The sequence below is a fragment of the Macrotis lagotis genome, chromosome 3 (genome assembly GCF_037893015.1).
Source record: "Macrotis lagotis isolate mMagLag1 chromosome 3, bilby.v1.9.chrom.fasta, whole genome shotgun sequence".
Taxonomy (NCBI): Eukaryota; Metazoa; Chordata; class Mammalia; order Peramelemorphia; family Peramelidae; genus Macrotis; species Macrotis lagotis.
In genome coordinates this window covers 122,467,484-122,487,676 of record NC_133660.1, presented here as the reverse complement: position 1 = coordinate 122,487,676, position 20,193 = coordinate 122,467,484, and the positions used below count along the sequence as shown (strand labels likewise).

The 20,193-nt window shown below is 36.4% G+C and overlaps 1 long non-coding RNA gene across 1 annotated transcript; it reads right to left on the bottom strand.

The window, feature by feature from the left end:
- Positions 1-3,416: 3,416 nt before the first annotated feature.
- On the bottom strand, positions 3,417-4,999 carry LOC141516222 (uncharacterized). The gene is made up of 2 exons (XR_012476639.1): positions 4,520-4,999; positions 3,417-3,562 (listed from the first exon to the last, which is right to left on the bottom strand). It is a non-coding gene; the product is annotated as an uncharacterized LOC141516222 (long non-coding RNA).
- Between the last annotated feature and the right edge of the window lie 15,194 nt (positions 5,000-20,193).

Sequence of the window (20,193 nt, the reverse complement as noted above, 5' to 3'; positions counted from 1 at the left end):
TTTATCCACTATGCCACCTAGCCTCCCTGTTTTTGTTTCTTGATGTCTCATGGGGTTATTAACTTCCACTTCACCTGTTCTAATGTTTAAGAAATTTTCTTCAATTGAGATTTTTTACCTTTCCATTTGTCTAATTTTTAAATCAGTTTTCTTCAGTTGATTTTTGTGCCTCCTTTTCCATTTGACCCTTTCTGCTTTTTAATGAGTTTTTACTTGTGAATTTGATTTTCTTCAGTATTTACTTTCTCTTTTACCAAAGCATTTTCTTTGCAGAATTTTCTTGCAATACTCTCATTTTCTCCACCCTTTCCTCTCTTTTCCTCTTAACTATTCCAGGAATTCTTGTTGGCCTTGGGTCCAAATAGCATTTTTGGTGACACTGTAGCAGTTTTTACATTGTCTTCTTTTGAATTTACATTTTGATCTTTCCTGGCACCATTGTAACTTTTTATGGTAAAATTCTTTTTTATTGTTTGCCTGCTCATTTTCTCAGCCTATTTCTTGCCTTTGAACTTTATGTTAAAGTTAGACTCTGCTTACCTTGGGAGAGGGAGGCACTGTCTCAAGCTTCAGACTTTTCATGCTATTTTCAGAGCTAATTTTAAAGGTCTGCAAGTTTTTGGTGCTTCCAAGGGAAGGTGATGTAGGGAAGAGGTCTATAAAAACTTTTGATATTACTTTGTTTATGGTACCTTTTATCAAAATATAATTTTTCTGATGGCTTCTTTTGATTAGATCTATTTTTTCTTTACAAGATAGATTAAAAACAAATATAAGTGACATTTTTTTGTGAGATAGGGAGAACATTAGTTAAGGGTTGGGGGTATAAGAAAGGTCTCCTGTAAGAAGTGGTGTTTGGAGTTTTGAAGGAAATGGGATACTAAAGATTTGGAGGTAAAGTGGGAAGTAAGAGAATAGTCAGTATCAAGTTTTGGAGAAAGGAGATAGAATGAATACAATAGAATAAAATAGGTTCCAGGAAGGTCCCACACAACAACTTAGAGTTCATTTTACTTCCAAGAGATTTTGGATTGAGTTGTAAAGGATTCTAAGAGGACACTACACGGAGGAAGCCATATCATAGTTCTTGATCTTTTTTGGCTCACATTCCTAATTTATGTAAATAGTGAAACTCCTTTCAAAACAGAACCCCCTCTATTTTGACCAGAGTTAATATTTAGCCTGTCTTCAAGTTCCATTTTTAGACCTACAAGCATGAATGATGTTGTTAGAAACTTGCTTTAGAAACAGATGGAATTTAGGACTTAAGGTAACCCCTTTCCTTTATCTTTGCAATATAATCCCTGAAACTAATCTTTTCATTTTGCAAGATAAGACATATACTTTGGTATGTAAGAGATTCATGATTTAATTGGTGTAACTACTTCCTGCCCAGAATGCAGATAAGTCATTGAGTTTCTATGCCCTCCAATATATATCATCACCTGATGACTAGTGTTCTGGTAACAAACCTCTCTGAATTTAGTAGCTAGGCTGGTCCGCATCTGATGGCAGACATAGTCCATGTCCAGGCTGTGCATGCAGTCTGTTTTTATCTTAATATTATACTATTAAGAAAAATTTTGATGATGATAATATTTTAAAGTGTTTGTTGGTAAAAAAAATCAAATAAAACATTTATCCAATGTCTGGAAAGTAGAATGAGGTCAAGCAAATTCTTATAGGCATAAGGGTAATGAAAGTTTCAGAGTATGGTGTACTCTTAGAAGATGGGGACCAGTAGGAAGACACTGGAATTCTAGGATAGGGGAATGGAGAGAGAGAAAAAGGAATGCTAGAATGTAATAATCTAGAAATGAGAAAAATGAGAGATTAAGGGATTTACTCAAAATTACACAGTAGAACAGCTGGAATGTAAACTCAGATCCTCTCCTACCAAATTCAGTATTATTTCTACTACTCCAAAAATTGCCTTTTAGTTTTGTCTGTTCAGAAGCTATGTTTTGCCATTTTAATAGTCAGCATAGAAAATCAGTGAAGTGTTAGCCAAGGGTTACTTTTTCATTCTAGGCTTTCCTTATAAAAAGATTGTGTGTGTGTGTGTGTGTGTGTGTGCTAGATCATATCTAAAACCCCTCAATATCCTGATTGCATACTTTTATTCTCTGGTGTATTTATGATTTGGAATAATTGATAATATGCCTCCTAAACTCTCTTAGTATATAATGTGATAGCCTAAGGCTACTAGTACTTTTTTATATGCAGTGGGTCAAAGAATTTCAGTTTAGTCCCCTGAATCATCACTGATACTTTAAAAGGCAGGTGATTTAATTTTCGTAGTTATTTTCTTCACTGAAGCCGATTGTGACCCCTCTTTTTCTTAGTACACAGACTGTTGAAGTTGCTGTGTTTTGGTCACCTCATTGCCCTGGTTGACTGTTCCTGAGGCCAGTGTCAGATTTTTGGACAACCTGAGAAGGAGTCCCTCTGAATTATACTAGATTTGTCTCTAAGGCAGAAACCATTATTGTCTATTGCTGGGTCCAAAAGAGCCTTTCTGGTTTAGAAGGACCTGTCAGAAATGCTGCTTACCACTGGCATGGTCTTTAGGAGTCTTCTCAATGACAAAAGGAAATATGAGAATGGATTCTGGTGTGACTTTAAGTCATAGTGTCAAATAAAAAAAAAGAATGATGATATAGCAAAAGACAAGAGACTAAATGGGCCAAAAAGTCTTTATTGTAGTATAATATCATTTTAAGAGATTTACAAATTTATATAGAGTTCTCTAGCATTATCACCCCCATAAATGGTAAAAAAAATACCCAAACAAACCATCTCCTGTACTTTAAAAAATTCATCAGTCACTCTACTACTCACTTCAACTAAACCTTCTAAACTTCTGGGCTTATAAAGGGGGAGTGGCCCAAGATTTTCCTAAGGATCTCCAGACTCTAGAATTCTATAAGTCATTATTGCATTTGATCACTATTCATCTGGGCAGAGAAGCTTACATATTGTTAGCTAAGATAACAGACAATGGATTTTCTACACAGGGACAATGAATTATTTGCAATAGCCCTTTAGAACATAGTGGTACTTTTTACAAAAAGATTCATTCCTTACAGAAAAACATCTTTGGAATTTTAGCAAGTACTATTTTTTTTAAGTTTAGAAGAAGTCTTAAATGGATCTGTTTATGATTATTTTGCTACTTAAAACAGTCTAACTAAACTTTTATTCCTAGTATCACTATTCTTGAGACAGAAGAAAAAAAATGACAGCTTAAATTTAAGTCTTTCATTTTCTTGCTAGAAGACATTTCCCCCCTAATCTTTGGGGGCATTTTCTTTTTTTTTTAACTTAATTTAAATATTTTTGGGGGAGGGAAATTTTATTTTCCTGGATTTCAATAGTCTAGACTACCATATTAGTGATTCCTATGAATTACACAATTGTATAAAAACATAATCAGATGGATTTTATTGTGCCAGTCAATACCTACACTGATATTTTTAAGGAAATTCTCAAGATTTTACTTCATCTTGGTTTTAGGCTGTTCAAGCCACTTCAAGAATCACATTCCTTAGACTCCTGACATCTGAAAGAAAAACAAATTATGTGAGTTCATTTTACTTTGAAGCATTAAGCAAAAGACTTGTTTTGAATATGATTTTTAAAAATCCAGTTTCTGAGGTGTCTTAGAAAATTAAAAAAAATAGCTATTGTGTAAAAACTTCCTGCTTTGTGTGTTTGAAAGTAAACATGTGTTTGAAGTTCTTTTTAGAAAAGAGGTCCTTTCCTGGGGATTGATAAGCTTAAAAATTTTTTTTGAGAACTATATTTCAGTATAATTGATTTCTTTTGTAACTTTATGTATTTTTAAGGGGTTTTGCAAGGCAAATGGGGTTAAGTGGCTTGCCCAAGGCCACACAGCTAAGTAATTATTAAGTGTCTGAGACTGGATTTGAACCCAGGCACTCCTGACTCCAGGGCCGGTGCTTTATCCACTGTACCACCTAGCCACCCCAAATTTATATATTTTTATTTTAAGCATTTAAAAATCTTATTTGGAAAAGGTGTCTATATTATTTACCAGACTGTCAAGAAGGTTCATGGCACATAGGCTAAGAACCCTTATTTAAAGGAAAGTATCTTGAATTGGGATCAATTTTTCAATACAAGATCAAACTGATTGATTCTCTGGCACTTGGAGGATGAGAATATACAGTGCCTTGCCTCAGAGCTGGGGCTATGATAGGCAAATATGGCAGCTGCCTAGGACTGCCTCCACCAGTATTAGGTACATCATTTTTAAGTGCTAGAATATCTTCATGATGTGAATATATTTATTATACTAAGGAAGTCATATGTCTTACAGTGAAAAATGTTATCTCTCAGTGTCCCTCAGAAAGAGCTGGGGATCCGGGAAGGAAAGGATACAATGCAAGAATAGTGCCTAAATCACACAAAGACTGTGTTCCAACTCTGCTTTGTCCACACTAGATGCTTAATAAAGACCTGGTGATTCTTTTTATTTTCCTAAGCAGGGCCATACCTTTCACTGCTAGACTCCTGGGTCAACTGTACATTAGGATGTGTTTTCTTTTTGGGGTCATCAGACTGCTCTGTTAAGAGAGAGAGAGGTTGACATTTAAATACATTTAAAGGTTTGCCAAAATCATAGTCATTTGTGAATAGAAAGTAAACACCAAACAATGGAAACTGGAAATTCCCCCTTCTGGAGAATTTTGGTCTGTAATTCAAGCAAATCTAGGAAATATGATCTAAATCAATGTGGAATTAAAGGTGGTTTTAGTTTGTATTCTAGTTGATTTCAGCAAGGATATTTTTGCTTATCCTTTATTACTTGGCCAGTACAATATCATTCAGAGCAAAATATTCAGTTCTTTGTATCATTGATTCTTCCTCCATCATATTCCATTGATATCCCACTGAATTTATATGATTAATTCCACATTCATAATATTGCTACCATATATCTTTCTTTCTTTGTAAGTTCCATTGCTACAACACTCCTATAATGCTTCATTACTGCCTTCTAATTTAGTAATAATGTCTAATTTCTGCTCTCTTGCATTCTTTCTCATGTCAAATAAATACTTTGTACCATTGTTTAGATGAACCTTTCTGAGGGGTGAGTGAAAGAGTTGGTCACTTCTGTTTAAAGTCCCACAATGACTTTTCATTATCTGACTAGTAAAAAGTTCAGTCTCATCCTAGCATTCAAGGCTATCCTGAAGCAGCAAGTCATCTTAAGGAGAAAATAGGTGACAACTTCTACCATTATCTTCCCTGATATTCTGAGTAGTTTAGGACCTTGAGTCTAAGAGTCTAGAGAATAGTAGACCACCAGCCCTGAAACCATCATTGGGAAGCTGTTGAGAAGGGGCCAGTCATCAACATCAATTGCTAACCAACCAGGAGGCAGCATGGCTGAAGCAAATTACCCCCACTTCCCTCTAGATCCCACAGGAGATCTAGGCTAAGAGGTCTGGATGTAACTCCAGACTTCTAGTCTTACTTCTTTCCTGGGCCCTCACAGTCATTAGGGAAGAAGTCATTGTAGAGAAGGCAACCATCTCCCTCATTATCACCAGGCACCTATTGCTGAGCAACTGGTCCTGGGGTAGCTTAGCCCAGGAACCCTGGGAGTGATTGACTGTTGTTACTGGTTCTGGCCATCATCTGGGAAGAAACTCCTCTTGGAGATGTGGATGAGCAAGTGCTTCTGGAGGGCTGTTGAAGACCCAGAAGAGAAAGTTTTTGCCACCAAATTCCTTGGCTTTGTCAAATGGTTCACCATCAAAAACAGATATCAGTGGAGATAATGTACTACTGCTTTGCCTCTGCACCCCAAGAAAGATGGAATTTTTCTATTTGCCATGCAAACCTTTTATTGAAATGTGAGTACCTTTTCTTGTTTGCATCTCTAATGCTTTAGACATTAATGCTTAAATAAATACTATTCATTCATTGATTCACTGATTCATTAATTCCTTGATTCATTTGTTTCTAGTCTTAAAATACTCATCTTTATTTACTCTATTCTTTAATCAAACTAAGAATTCACTGTCTCACAAAAATGTCTTTTTTTAAAAACCTCTTTGATTATACTACTCCCTATACCTGGATCTCTTGCCTCTATATCCACTGAATTTCTACCCTTCCTTTAAAGCTCCAGTCAAATGTTTCCCCTTATATAATGATTTTCTTCTCTTCCATGTCAATAAAGATCTCTCTCTCTTCCTCCTCTCCTCCTTCCCCCACTCTCTGGACCTCACATACCATTTTGCTTACATCTCTGTAATACAGTTATACCTTTGAGTAACCTCATCTTAAAAATTGTGTTCTTTGGGTTATAAGCTACTTTGGTTTCAATCAGAATGGCAAGTAACCTATAGGGCAAGTTGGATATATGTAGGTTGAACCTTGTCATTAATGAGTTGTCCTTGAGAACTAGCATAGAAGCCAGGCAACTTGTGAGTGGTGGATGGAGTCAGAGAACTGCATATAAGGAAAAGTTTCCTAACACTGCGTTCTTCAGATGCAACAGTGGAGTTCTGGAGACATGGGGTCCTAAGCAAGGGTTAGATCAGATGATCTCAGCAGCCACTTCCCACTCTGAGAACCTGATTCTCTGACACCAGAAAAGGAGGTGAGCCAGTAAGGAGTGAGGAGGTACAACTGGGAGACCTGGAAACATGGGGGTATTGTAAAAGACTGGAAGATAGATGGGAAGATCTGGATTTAAATCCTACCTCAGACACTAGTAAATGGGACTAGCTCATTTAGTCTCTCAGAGATCCAAGACAGCTTCCTTAAAAGTTGCAGAACTATATCAAAAGGAATGTTTATTGCTAGTTCTTCACACCAGTGAAACCACAGGTAGCCATCAGGAAAAAAAAATGTTTATATGACATGTGAGATGATATTCCTTGGGGCTTTAGCAGATGTTCAGATGAATAGATTTTTATAATTTGGCCATGTAAAGCCTTTTGAGCAGCCTCCTCCCAGAGCAGTGCAAACAGTTAACCATATATAAGGGCTGCATCAGAGTTTACTGAATAGGGCCCTTGGTAGCTAATTTCCCACTTCTCCAACAAATCAAAGGTATTGTTCTAGGCTCACTTGAATATACAGTGGCCATTACCTTAAATTTAAAACTCATGCCCCCCCCCACAACACACACATACATAGAGTAGAGATATGAAGGCTGTATTGTATCCCTGAGGTCTGCAGAGACTTTGTGTGGTTTTGCCTCAGTGAGATATATGCTGCAGTTGGAAGCTAAAGGGATTACTTTTGAATAGTCATCACAGAGGTTGATTATATCCGTATATCATTTAGCTGGACCCTGCAGGCTATTATTCCATTAGTGAGGCTGGGCCCTGCTATTGTCAAAAAGTTGATCACCTATTGCTAAAAGCCTGGACTTTTCACCAACCTTATCACAATGATTCAGAGGGCGATTATTAACAAAAGTAAAATACAAATTATGGTCTATGAAATTGATTATGGGGCAAATACACTTTTACTACACCAAAGAAATGTTAACTATTTGCCTCATGCTGCTGGTATTAATGGTGAGATTAGATTTTAGTTTTGTAGTTGAGATTTTATTTAGAGCAGTAGATTCTACTTGAGCAGAACGATACCTCCCCTTGCCGAGAGCTGAAGAGTCTCAAGAACTCTTCTCTGAAGTTGGTTTTTCTGGGTGTATTTCAATCACTTTATGTTATCTCTTTGGAAAGTGGCACCATATATCAATGATGGTAAATCAATGCTCCAAGAACAGCCTAATTAGAGAGAGGCTTTATAAGACAGCTATACAACAACAATAGTCCTCCAAAAGAAAACAAAAAATCCAAAAAACAAATCCCAAACCCCAAGCTTTATTTTGAGGAAAACCTGTCAGTGGGGTTGATAATTAGAAAATTATTTCCCATGGCTGAATAAATATTTAACTTGGTTTATTCTTCAGATATTGTCCATATAGTTTCACTGGTTTAATCACAACAATGGAAAAACATATGAGGAATGAGGTTAGTATATTATCAATTTTAAGTATGACTAGTATGACCTGTATGCTATGGACTTATGAATTCTGGGCTTGATCTTCCCCTCTACCCCTAGTTACATGCAAAAACAGGTTCCAACATTCACTTCCAAAACCTTGAGTACCAAATTCTTTCCCTCCCACCCCACTCTTCCCTCAATGGGAAAGCAAGTTACTTTAATATAGGTTAAAAAGTTGTAGTCATGAAAAAACATTACCACAATAATCATATTGTAAAAGTTAACATTATTCCCCCCCCCCCTAAAAAAAAGGGAGAAACCACAAGAAAAAATAAAGTGGAAAAAAAAAAGTCTGCTTCAATTTGTTTTCAACTCTGGATAATATTCTTTATCATAAGTGGGTTTGATCTTGATGACTTCCTTTCAAAATCTCTTTCGCTTATGCCTTTATTTAGGATTTCTCCTGGGAACATAGTAATTTGGCTAATGTCTCTTTAAGGCCCTTAGTTCCCATGCAAGCACTCAGGCTAACAAACAATCAAATATAGGACAAGTCCTTTTAACTCAGCAGAAAATGCAATGGTCTCATACCCTAGCTCATAAACAGTCAAGATGATTCCTCTTCCCACTTTGTTGGACCTCTACTTCCATCTCCCTAGTTACCTATATAATTAATTTGACAAACATTAATTTCAACACTTAATTTGTAAAATATACTATGTTAAATGCAGTCACAAGTAAAGACAAAAAAAAGTACCTCAAAAAGTTTATACTCTATTGGACCCTGCATTATCAATCAATCAGAACGCTCTCCTAAATCTGCTGGCTTTCCCCCTTCTGTTCTCATTCTATTCTATAGCCTTTGATGCCACCTTCTTCCTCTTGTTCCTTGGCATCCACAAACTTGCTATCTCTTGTTTGTTCTTTTTGCTTGCTTCATCTCAGTCTCCTTTCTACTAAGTGTGGGGCTATCCCAACCAGGGCAAAACAAAAGACCATGTCAAAAGGGTTTTAACAAGGACCCAGGATGAGGATATTTCACACCTTACCAAAGAATTCATGCTTTGTCAAGAAATCAGGAGGAGAAAAACAGGAGATTATCCTGTTCCTCCTGGGACTTGCATGCCTAAGCTAGGATGGATAAGTATGAATCCTACCCTATTTTATCATAAATAAATAATTGCATCAAAGTACACCTTTAGATAAAGAGATATTTTGAGAAGTGATCAACTGATTTGGAAATGTTAGCTGATTTTTTAAATGTAAAAAAAATATAAATGGTGTAAAAATGTAAAAAATGAAAATGGTGAATACCTAATAATTAGGAATGCACTTGTGGACTAGTTTTTCTAGGAGTGGTAATGGATTAGTGATAATCCTTTCTTTTTTCTCTGGCTGGCCAAGGATTGGGTTCAGTCCTTTCTCACTTTTTCTAAAGATTATTTTAATTTTTATTTAGACCCTAAACACCAAATAGAATACTTTCATATATATATATATATATATATATATATATATATATATATATATGTATGTATATATATATCATAGTAGAAAAGGAAAAGATTGTACATGAAGCTGTAGATCTCATATTTAGTTTGCTTTTTAAAAAAATATATAATAAAGACAACATATGGTTTCCAAAGAAGTCTTGCTTGTCTGTTCTTCCTTTTTTACCCCTTCTGTTCTCCTTTTTTTCCTCTTTTCTCTCTGTTGGGAGGGAAAAACTGATGCCTTTTTGATTTTTTTTTCTTTTGGTTACTTTTTCACCATCTCCCTTTGCTTCATTTAAAAAAATATCCTTTCCTTGTAACATATATTGTTAAGCAAAAAAAAAAATGGGTCCAAATTAGCCATGTCTGACAATGTCTCATTGTTTTATTTATGGAATAGTTTTATGTTCCTTATTCTGAAATTTAGAAGTATATATAGGTGAAATATTTTTCATGCTCCTTTAAGAATAAAGTTACTTAAAAACTTGCAAAAAGTGAGTGCCCATAGATTAGAGAAGAGCTGGACAAATTATAGCACATTATTATTACCTTGGAAGGAAATGAATAATAAACTGAATTCAGAAAACTGTGAATACTTACAAAGTCTGATGTATAGCAAAGGAAACCAAACTGGGGAGAAAAATTCACAATAACTTCAATAATATAAAGGAACATAATTTCAAGAAGCTATCAGATTTATTGATTGGAATGACTAATCACAGTTCTAGAGATGATGAACCACACTTCCCTCTTCTTAGTATAGAGATGGAAGAATATGACTCAATGTGCAATTGCATTGCTTCACTTTCCTAAAATGATTTTCTTTGTTGCAAGGGAATGTTCTGCATCTCAGAGCAGCTAAGTAGCTCAGTGGATAGAGCACCAATCTTGGAGTCAGGAGGACCCAGGTTCAAATCCAACCTCAGACACAACACTGTCTAGCTGTGTGAACTTGGGCAAGTCACTTAACCCTGACTGCCTTATTTCCAGAACCATCTCTGGTCATAATGATTCCTATCTGGCCACTGGACCCAGATGTCTCTGGAGGAGAAAGAGAGGCTGATGACCTAGCACAGTCCCCCTCACTCAAATCCAATTCATGTGTTTGTCATGGGACTTATATAATTAATTTGACAAACATTAATTTCATGGCCTCACCTCCCTGATGTTGTGGGTCTTCTTTGAGAATGAAGGACAAACAAAAAGTTCACTTGTCATTGGTCCTCTGGAATTGTGATTGGCCATTGCATTGAAAAGAGTTCTGAAGTCTTTCAAAGTGGCTTGTCTTTAAAATATTATCGTTACTGTTTAAATTGTCTTCCTGGTGGTTCTCACTTCACTCAGCCTCAGTATATACATGTCTTTCTGGATTTATCTGAAAACATCCCCTTGTGATTTCTTATTGTATGACAATATTCATTGCAGTTATATTTGCTTAATCCTTCCCCAACTGATACCATCACAAAAAAGTTGCTATAAATATTTTTGTTTATGTAGGTTATTTGCCTTTCTTTAGATATAGGCTCAGTAGTATATCACCAGGTCAAAGGCTATGCACAGTTGGTTGACTTGAGGAGCATAGTTCCAAATTGCTTTGACAGAATTAACACTTATCACTCTTATCAAGCCACCAAGCAGGGCCAAACTTTTCATCTGACTTCAATGAGTCAATTGACAGGAAGGCTTCTGTTTTCTGTTTGCTTTTCTCTTTTGATAGCTCACCACAGATGTGTATTTGGCATCACCAGACATTATCCATCATTATCTGCTAAGTGACTCAGCAGATAAAATGCAGGGTCTGAAGTCAGGAAGACCTTTGTTCAAATCCAACCCTAGATAGTTACTAGCTGTGTAACCCTGGGCAAATCATTTAACCCCTCAGTTTCCTCATCTAATTCTAAAAAAAATCTAAAATCTAAAAATAAGTTTGAGAAGGAAATGGCAAATCATTCCAGTATCTCTGCCAAGAAAACCATAAATGGCATCCCAAAGAGTTGGTTGGATATGATTGAAAACAACTGAAAAACACATCATCTAACACTTATGTAAGCAACAATGATGGTTGAACATGGTCTTGGATATTCTTATTGGTAATTCCAAGCTGTCAAGACAGATCTTACCTGATCTGTAGGTCTTTAGACTAGCTCTACATCTGGTAACTGCATGCAAAATGATGCTGTCTGAAGGTGGGATATATATAGTTCCTTTCCTTTGGCAATGAGGTTCTTTTGTCTGAAGATTCTTGCAAAGGAGCTTGAATAACTGTGATTTATAAGCACAGGCTGATCTGTTTTTAGGCAGGTCTTCATTTCCAAGGTTTTGACCAACTCTGAGCTGTTTTAGGTTCTTGTTTGCTTGCATACATACATAACCCATAGCAGTTCTTGTCTCAAAGATTTCTGTCCCTGCTAAGTTGCAAGTTTCCCAGAGGACCAGAAGCACATCCTAAGATGAAATTATAGGTATTTGCTACCTTAAGTACCTATGATATAAAACAGGTCAAATGGAGCAAGACTGCTAGATTCCTTTAGTGCTATCATCTGAGAGATGATAACCACAAACTCTAATGGGATTGGTTTTATTGTGTCCTTGAAACTTTAAAACCATAAAGAATTTCCTAATGCATTTTGATTTTTCTTGTAGCTTCCATAGGGTTGAAAGCTATCTTTAAAAAAATCTTTAATTAAACATTTTTTACTAATAGATTTTATTTTATTTTCATTCCCAAATTCTCTCCCTTCTCCCATTCCTTTCTTTATCCCCTGAGAAGGCAAGAAATAGAAAACCCATTACAAATTTCCCCCATTAGCCTTAGAAGCTTTTTTAAGCACTAACTGGAGTGTAGAGATCTTGATGTTGTCCCTTTCACTTCTCTAGACTTTCTTCCTCCTCTGTTTCATAGAATTATAGATTTAGAAGAGAAAGTGTACTTAGTGATGACTGAGTCCAAATCCCATCCCCTGAATTGCCATCTAATGCCACCCTATAAATCTTGGATCATATGATTGTCACACACTGCCATCTCTGGGCTTCCCCCCCCCACTATCTCAAAACTGACAGATACAATAATCCAAATGGAAAAAAATTAACTTTTTGTTATGCTGACTCTTTGTCTTGTCTTTGTCATTCTTTCCTTTGTGGTTAGTTTGATTGAAAAGAAAAAGGTTCAGAAATGAATACATCTTTAGGACTTGATTACAATTAGTATCTCAAAAACATTCAAGACATTTGAAAAAGAATTTTTTTAAAAGAAAGAGGCCAGGTGGGGTGGCTAGGTGGTGCAGTGGATAAAGCACCAGCCTTGGAGTCAGGAGTACCTGGGTTCAAATCCGACCTCAGACACTTAATAATTACCTAGCTGTGTGGCCTTGGGTAAGCCACTTAACCCCATTTGCCTTGCAAAAAAAACCTAAAAAAAATAAAATAAAAAGAGGACAGGTATGATCATGTCAGGAAGAACTATCCACAACTTATTCAAGAAGTATCAGTGGCTCATTGTTTTTAGGATAAAATAAAAGCACTTCTCTGTGTCATTTAAAGCCCTTTGCAATCTGGTTCCAACTTGTTTTTTGCTAGACCAGAGTTCTTTTTTAAAATGTTTTTAGGTTTTTATAAGGTTAAGTGGCTTACCCAAGGCCACACAACTAGGTAATTACTAAGTGTCTGAGGTCAGATTTGAACCCAGGTACTCCTGACTCCAGGGCTGTTGCTCTATCCACTGTACCACCTAGCTGCCCCCTAGACAAGAGTTCTTAACCTGGGATGGATAGATTTTGGAGGGAGGGTGGTGGTTTGTGAATTTAGAAAGAAAAAAGTCATCTTTATTCTCATTAACCTCTAACTGAAAGTTAGTATTTCCTTCCATTGTAAATTAAAAGAATTCATTCTGAGAAGTGATCCATAGGTTTTACGCTGTGACTAAAGAGGTTCAACTGTCTTCCAGGATGCCTTTTCTTTTTTTTTTTTAATTGCTGTAGAAATGCTATCTTTTCTTTTTTTAAAATTTATTTATTTATTTATTTTGAATTTTACTATTTTTCCCCTAATCTTGCTTCCCTCTCTCCACCCCACCCCCCCAGAGGAGGCAGTCTGTTAGTCTTTACATTGTTTCTATGGCATATGTTGATCTAAGTTGAATGTGATGAGAGAGAAATCATATCCTTAAGGAAGAAAAATAAAGTATAAGCGATAGTAAAATTATATAATCATGGATTCTTTAAAAAAATTAAAGGTGATAGTCTTTGGCCTCTGTTCAAACTCCACAATTCTTTCTCTGGATACAGATGGTATCTCCATTGCAGGTACCCCCAAATTGTGCCTGGCTGTCGCACTGATAGAATGAACAAGTCCATCAAGGTCGATCAAGGTCAACCCCCATGTTGCTGTTAGGGTGTACAATGTTCTTCTGGTTCAGCATCTTGCTCAGCATCAGTTCATGCAAATCCTTCCAGGCTTCCATGAATTCCCATCCCTCCTGGTTTCTAATTGAAAAATAGTGTTCCTTAATGAACATATACACAGTTTGTTCAGCCATTCCCCAATCGATGGACATTCACTCAATTTTCAATTCTTTGACATCACAAGCAGAACCATTATGAATATTTTTTGGACAAGTGATATTTTTACCCTTTTTCATCATCTCTTCATGGTATAGGCCCAGTAGTAGTATTGCTGGATCAAAAGGTATGCACACTTTTGTTGCCCTTTGGGTGAAATTCCAAATTGCTCTCCAGAAAGGTTGGATGAGTTCACAGTGCCACCAACAATGTATTAGTGCCCCAGATTTCCCACATCCCTTCCAACATTGATCATTGTCCTTTCTGGTCATATCAGCCAATCTGAGAGGTGTGGGGGTGGTACCTAAGTAGTGATTTAGAGCAATTTTTCACATGACTATGGATCACTTTGATTTCCTCCTCTGTAAATTGCCTTTGCATATCTTTTGACCATTTATCAGTTGGGGACATGATGCCTTTCTTGATTCCTTCCCCTTTGTTAATGCTTTCTATGGCTTCCAGTTAAATTACTCTATATACTTTTTTTTTCTGGTAGCATATAACCTTGAGAGCGGAATTGTTCATTTTGTCCTTGGATCTCAGTTGTCTAGCCTGGCTCATGATGAGTACTTTATATGTATTTGTTAAACTGATTTGGAATAGATGCAATAATGATAACAACAATATCATAACAACAAACTAGCATTTAGGCTGATCTGAACTCAGGTCTTCCTGAATCCATATCCATTGTTCCCCCTAGTTGTATGGAGGGATCCAGACCTGTCATTCTCATCATCCTTGACCTGAGAATTTATGTCATTTATTAAATTGTTTGAGGTGCAAGGAATAAAAACCTAGAACACAAAGAAAGAAAGATTCATTTGAAATATTTTCAGTGATCTTAAAAAAAGAAGTTGTATAAGATAATGAGAAATTCCATTAAGGCTCACCCTTTTTATGCCTCATTTATTTGAGGAGAATAGGATTTGGGAATAGGATAAAGAGTAAAACTGATTTCATATTCATCTCTTATGTTTATTGAACTTCTTAGGAGCACTGTGCTTATTATTATCCATTTAGGAGTTTCTTCAAAGGTTGCAAATTGAAAATCATCCAAGAAATGATGAGGAAATTCACAGTGGATACATACAGGCTATTAAATAATATAAATGGGGAATTAATTGAAGAACAGTAAAAGATGACATTGAAGAAAAGTGTGAGAAAAAATGGGTTGGTCACATGATAAGGGATAATTATGTTGGACAATCCACATTTTCTATTGTAAGGCCAAGAAAGAGTGAGGAAGGTCTCTCACATGTGGGTGGATGGATCTCCAGGTGGTGAATATAAGAGAAGACATAGGCAAAGAGGCATAGGATGGGCAGATGTAGAGGTATACTGATCTGTAATGAGAGATCATGGATCTCTTGGATTTATCTGAGCATAGTTGTTGAGTTATCCAGTGTCCCTTGAGTGCTTCAGATAAAGGGTGCTATAGAAATGTAAGATGACTACTTTATTCGGTCCCAAATGAAGCAAGCTATGCAAACATACTTTCTGCCAAGGGCCTAAGTGCTTATTTATTTGAGGTAACAATTTAAGAGAGACAGTGGGGATAATGGAGAATAGGAGATGAAGTGCTTTATTTGAAGTCAGGAATATCTAGGTTCCAGTCTTGCTTCTGAGTGACTTTGGGAATTTAACCTCTGATTCTCAGGTGGTTTTAAAAATCTGCTAAGTTATAGACATAAATGGTGTAATGCTGACATTATGAAGCACTGCCCTTATAATGATAAGCAAGGTAAGGATTAACATCTCAGTTTAACAGAAGGGGAAATTGAGACTTAGAGAGAGACTAAGTGACTTGCCCAAGATCACAATTGATTAGTGGTAGAGCATGGACTCTAGCTCAAGCCTCTTCTCCTTCAGTATCCTTGGCTCCCAGGTGAGTTACTTTTCCCTCCATTTAATTTTTCATAGAAATGAATCTAATAAAGATTTTTTTTGTTCTTCATTTTCAAAGAAGATCATGACATCAGGGAGGTGATGCTATGTTAAGCAAGTGAATTAGATTTGAATGAGATGGGACTGTGCTAAGTCACTAGTCTCACTTTCTCTCCAGAGCCATCTGGGTCCAGTGGCCAGATATGAATCAGGATGACTGGAGATGGCTCTGGATGTGAGGCAATCAAAAAAGATAATGACAGGAAAGAGTGATGAGTTAGGTTTCAGAAGACCCGGGTTCAAATCCAAACTTTGTCATTTAATATCAGTGTAATCTTGGGCCAGTTACTTAAGTTCTCTGAACCTCAGTTCTCTCATCTGTAAAATGAGGCTGTCCAAGATGACCTCTAAAGTCTTTCATGCTCCAAACATAAAAGGAGGAAAATAGGACCTAAGAAATGATGATCTTTAGACTAATCTCTACCAGGGTGATATGTGTATTGGTTCATTTCCACTGACTGCTTTACAAAAGAGCCTACCAGCATGTTTGGTAACAAGATCAGTCAGCACCTGTCTTCTGTACAGTTGAGACACCAGGATAATTCCATATGCACAAAGGAAGCAAGGTGAGGAAACACAAGAGCCTGTTAGGCAACTGTGTCACATTAACAAGTGAGGCAGTACCAATGCACCGGAGTTTTAATCTGTGGGGAGTTGCTTGCTGCTGGTCTATTTAATTCTTAATCTTTGGTTTATTATTTAATTTTTGGTTGCTTTTGAGACATGTTTCTAATCTAATAGCTAAAAAAATGTTTTCCTCCCCAATCTCTGTACCTGGGGACCCCATTTCTCCCATGACCACAAACTTGAAACTTCAACTGGAGAATAGCTGAGCTTTGAACTAGGACAAAGCCGAATTCAGGGTTTCCATTAGTCCTTCTCTTGCCTTCCTTTCATTATATTTTTGACTCAACCCCTAATGGATTCAGCTTCATAAAGTCAGAAAAAGAGGGAAAGAAAGCAATTTATTCATGTTTTCAACAGAGCTCACTGCAGACATGAAATTTCTCTAAAAATGCAAATCATTTGGTACCACACAAGTGAAACTGACCCGCTAAAGCTCTTGGAGGAAAGCTCTTTCCCAGGGCTAATGTTTTTATATCCAAAGATTGAATAAATCGATCCATTTATTACAACACCTCCTTAGTGTTGTTATTGTTGCTGGTGTGTGTGTGTGTGTGTGTGTGTGTATTTCCCCTTGGAAGAATGTTTCTAAGGAGGTTATTCTTTATCACCAAGAAAATTGATTATGCTTGTTAATTTGCCTTTTTATCCCAGATATATCAAAATAAATACCATAAACATGTGTAGAAGAAATCAATAGAGATCTGTTCAAAATCAAAATGATCAAAAAAAGGATTTAAGAAGCATCCAGTATATAAAATCCTAAGGTCCAAACTAAGCCTTTACTTATGTAATATGCCGTTAGACAAGCTCAATATAAACCTGAGAGAAACTATTTCTGAAGAACAGAAACGGTGTGCTTGGGGTTTCATTAAAAAAAAATCCCCAGAAGGCTGACCTATCCAAGGTATTTAATGCAGACATTCATTTTAAAAAAGATTTCTTGTCTTATGTCCAGCCACTCTTGTTAATTCATGGGGCCCCCGTCTCACAGATGTGCTTTTTTATGTTACATAAAGCAAAAATTACACTTAACAAGTGTGAGTTTGCTCATAAAAAATAAATAAAACTGTCCTCTTAAAAGCCAGGATACTATGAAGAAAGGCTATCCGTCATTCTTCTCCAGGAAGATGAGGACAATGAGAAATAAAAACCACACACTAAGAGTTTCCTGAAATCTTAGATCTGCCCTGGGTCATTACTACCCATACTTTGCAGAGCCTTATCAGCAACCCAGGTGTTCAAGGGGAAATGTCACTTCACTTTTTTTCTTAACTTTCTGAATGAACTTTTATCCATCATTGACCTCCCTTCATGATTAATAAATTGAAGCTTTGGAGACAGTTATCTTAAGGTACTGATCTTAGAATATTAATATAATGTTTATAACCCAATGTCAACAGAATTGATAATGTTTGATGTCACTGACATGTCATTGATTGAAATTGTTTTACAAGGAATATGGTGAAAGATCTCTCCTGGTTTCCCTATCTTCTCTTAATCCTAGTGCCTTTCCACTGTTAATCATTTCTTATTTATCCTACATATAGATTGCTTTGTATATATATGTTTGCATGATATCTCCTCCATTAGATGTAAGCTTCTTGGGGGTTGGAACTGTCTTTTACATCTTTATAAATCCTCAGTACTGATTTATCCTCAGTAGGTATTTAATAAATGTTTAATTAATTGGTTGATTGATGTTGATCTTGTGACTGCCACTCAATGTTCATTCATTCATTCAACTTGTACTTACTGAGCCTCAACACCTTACACTAGTAACACACTTATCTGACCATAGTAAAGGGGTCAAATTGAGGATTTGCTCAAAATGAATTGATTATTTGCTTATATGGATAGAGTTTAGGGAGGAGGAAGGTGGTATTCCTGAAGAATGGTAAGTATCTAGCATGTTCTAGGATCAAGCTTTATAGAAAGATGGGAAAGAGAATATCTGGACAGTGATGAGTTCTTCAAGAGAATAACTCTCAAATATGTGACTTTGGAATTGGAGGACCTTGTCATGGAAAAACTATTACTGTAGATTCTTCCCTTGGCTACAACTATGAGTCATTGAGTTGGGGCAGGTCCAATGAAAAGAGGTTGTTTTGCTAGCACCCCACAGCCCCTTTCATTTTTTGAGAGGGAGTCCAAGCCCTTAGGGTAGTTCCAAGAGGGTGGAAATCTATATTGGTCATGGGGGGGAGGTGAGGATGAGACTCATTGAAAATTGGATGTATTGGATGAAAATTGTATGTGTTGTTTAAAGGGTACTGGTGAGCTTTTAGTGGAATTTTGAATTTTTTGTAGAGTCAATAATGGTAGTAGAAAGAGGAAATGGAGAAAGAGTATTCAAAAATACTCATATTGGGGGATAGGTACTAAACTTGCGGTTTCTTTGTGATAAGGAAATTCCAAGTGAGGAATCTCCCTGCACCAAGGAAGGTCAGCACCTTCTTTGTAATTTACAGTGTTAGAGAGATGCTTAGAGCAATGAGAGAATAAGTGACATTTCTAGGGTCACACAGGAAATATGCATCAAAGGAAGAATTTGAATCTATACCTTCCTGGTTTTGACATCTCTTCCTGTTTTATCAAGCCCTTAATAAATTTTTTCAGACTATCAAGATATCAAAATAGACATATTTCTTCACCAGTTGAGAACTAAGGATAAAGAAAAGGCAATTTTCATGGCTTATACTATTTAAGTAAGTTAAACTTGAAGAAATGGCAATATTGACTAATCTTCAAAAATCCATTTATGTGAATATTCTCAGATACTCACCATTACCTAGTTTAGAATACTGAATGGGAAATCAATATACTTTACATTTTTCTAGTATGATGATCTTGGAATCAGAGATTCTTAAGTCAAATCTTATCCCTTCATACTTCCAGGACTTTTTAGAAGGATAGGGTTTGGAACACAAACAGATAAAGCATTTGTTAAATTCTTATTAAGGGGTTAGGTGAATACAGATACAAACAAGCAAGATCCCTGACCTCAAAGAGCTCACATTCTGAGAAGAGGTGATAGCATATAAAGGAGAGTAAAGGTGAAGAGGGAAGGAGAGAAGAGATGAGAATAGGGAATAGTTACATGTTCTACAGATGATTTTGAAGTACAGTAGAAGCTTGGATCCAGGTAAGATAAGGTGGAAACTCACCAATCAGAAATTAGTGTAGTTCCAGGGAATGAAGTACAGGGTTCCAGTGGGGATAGAATTGGGAAAGGCATGCAGTAGAGATGGCCAGAAAGACTTCTAAGCACTTCTTGGATGCTAAAGTCTATTACTAAATTTTCACCATCGATATTTATGTTTAATAAATTGGCAGGGATGGGCGGCTACGTGGCATAGTGGATAAAGCACTGGCCTTGGAGTCAGGAGTACCTGGGTTCAAATCCGGTCTCAGACACTTAACACTTAATAATTACCTAGCTGTGTGGCCTTGGGCAAGCTACTTAACCCCATTTGCCTGGCAAAAATCTAAAAAAAAAAGAAATTGGCAAATGCTATAAATTAAGGCTTGATGGTTTTTTCCTCTCTAGACTTAAAATAATGAAGAAAATGTTA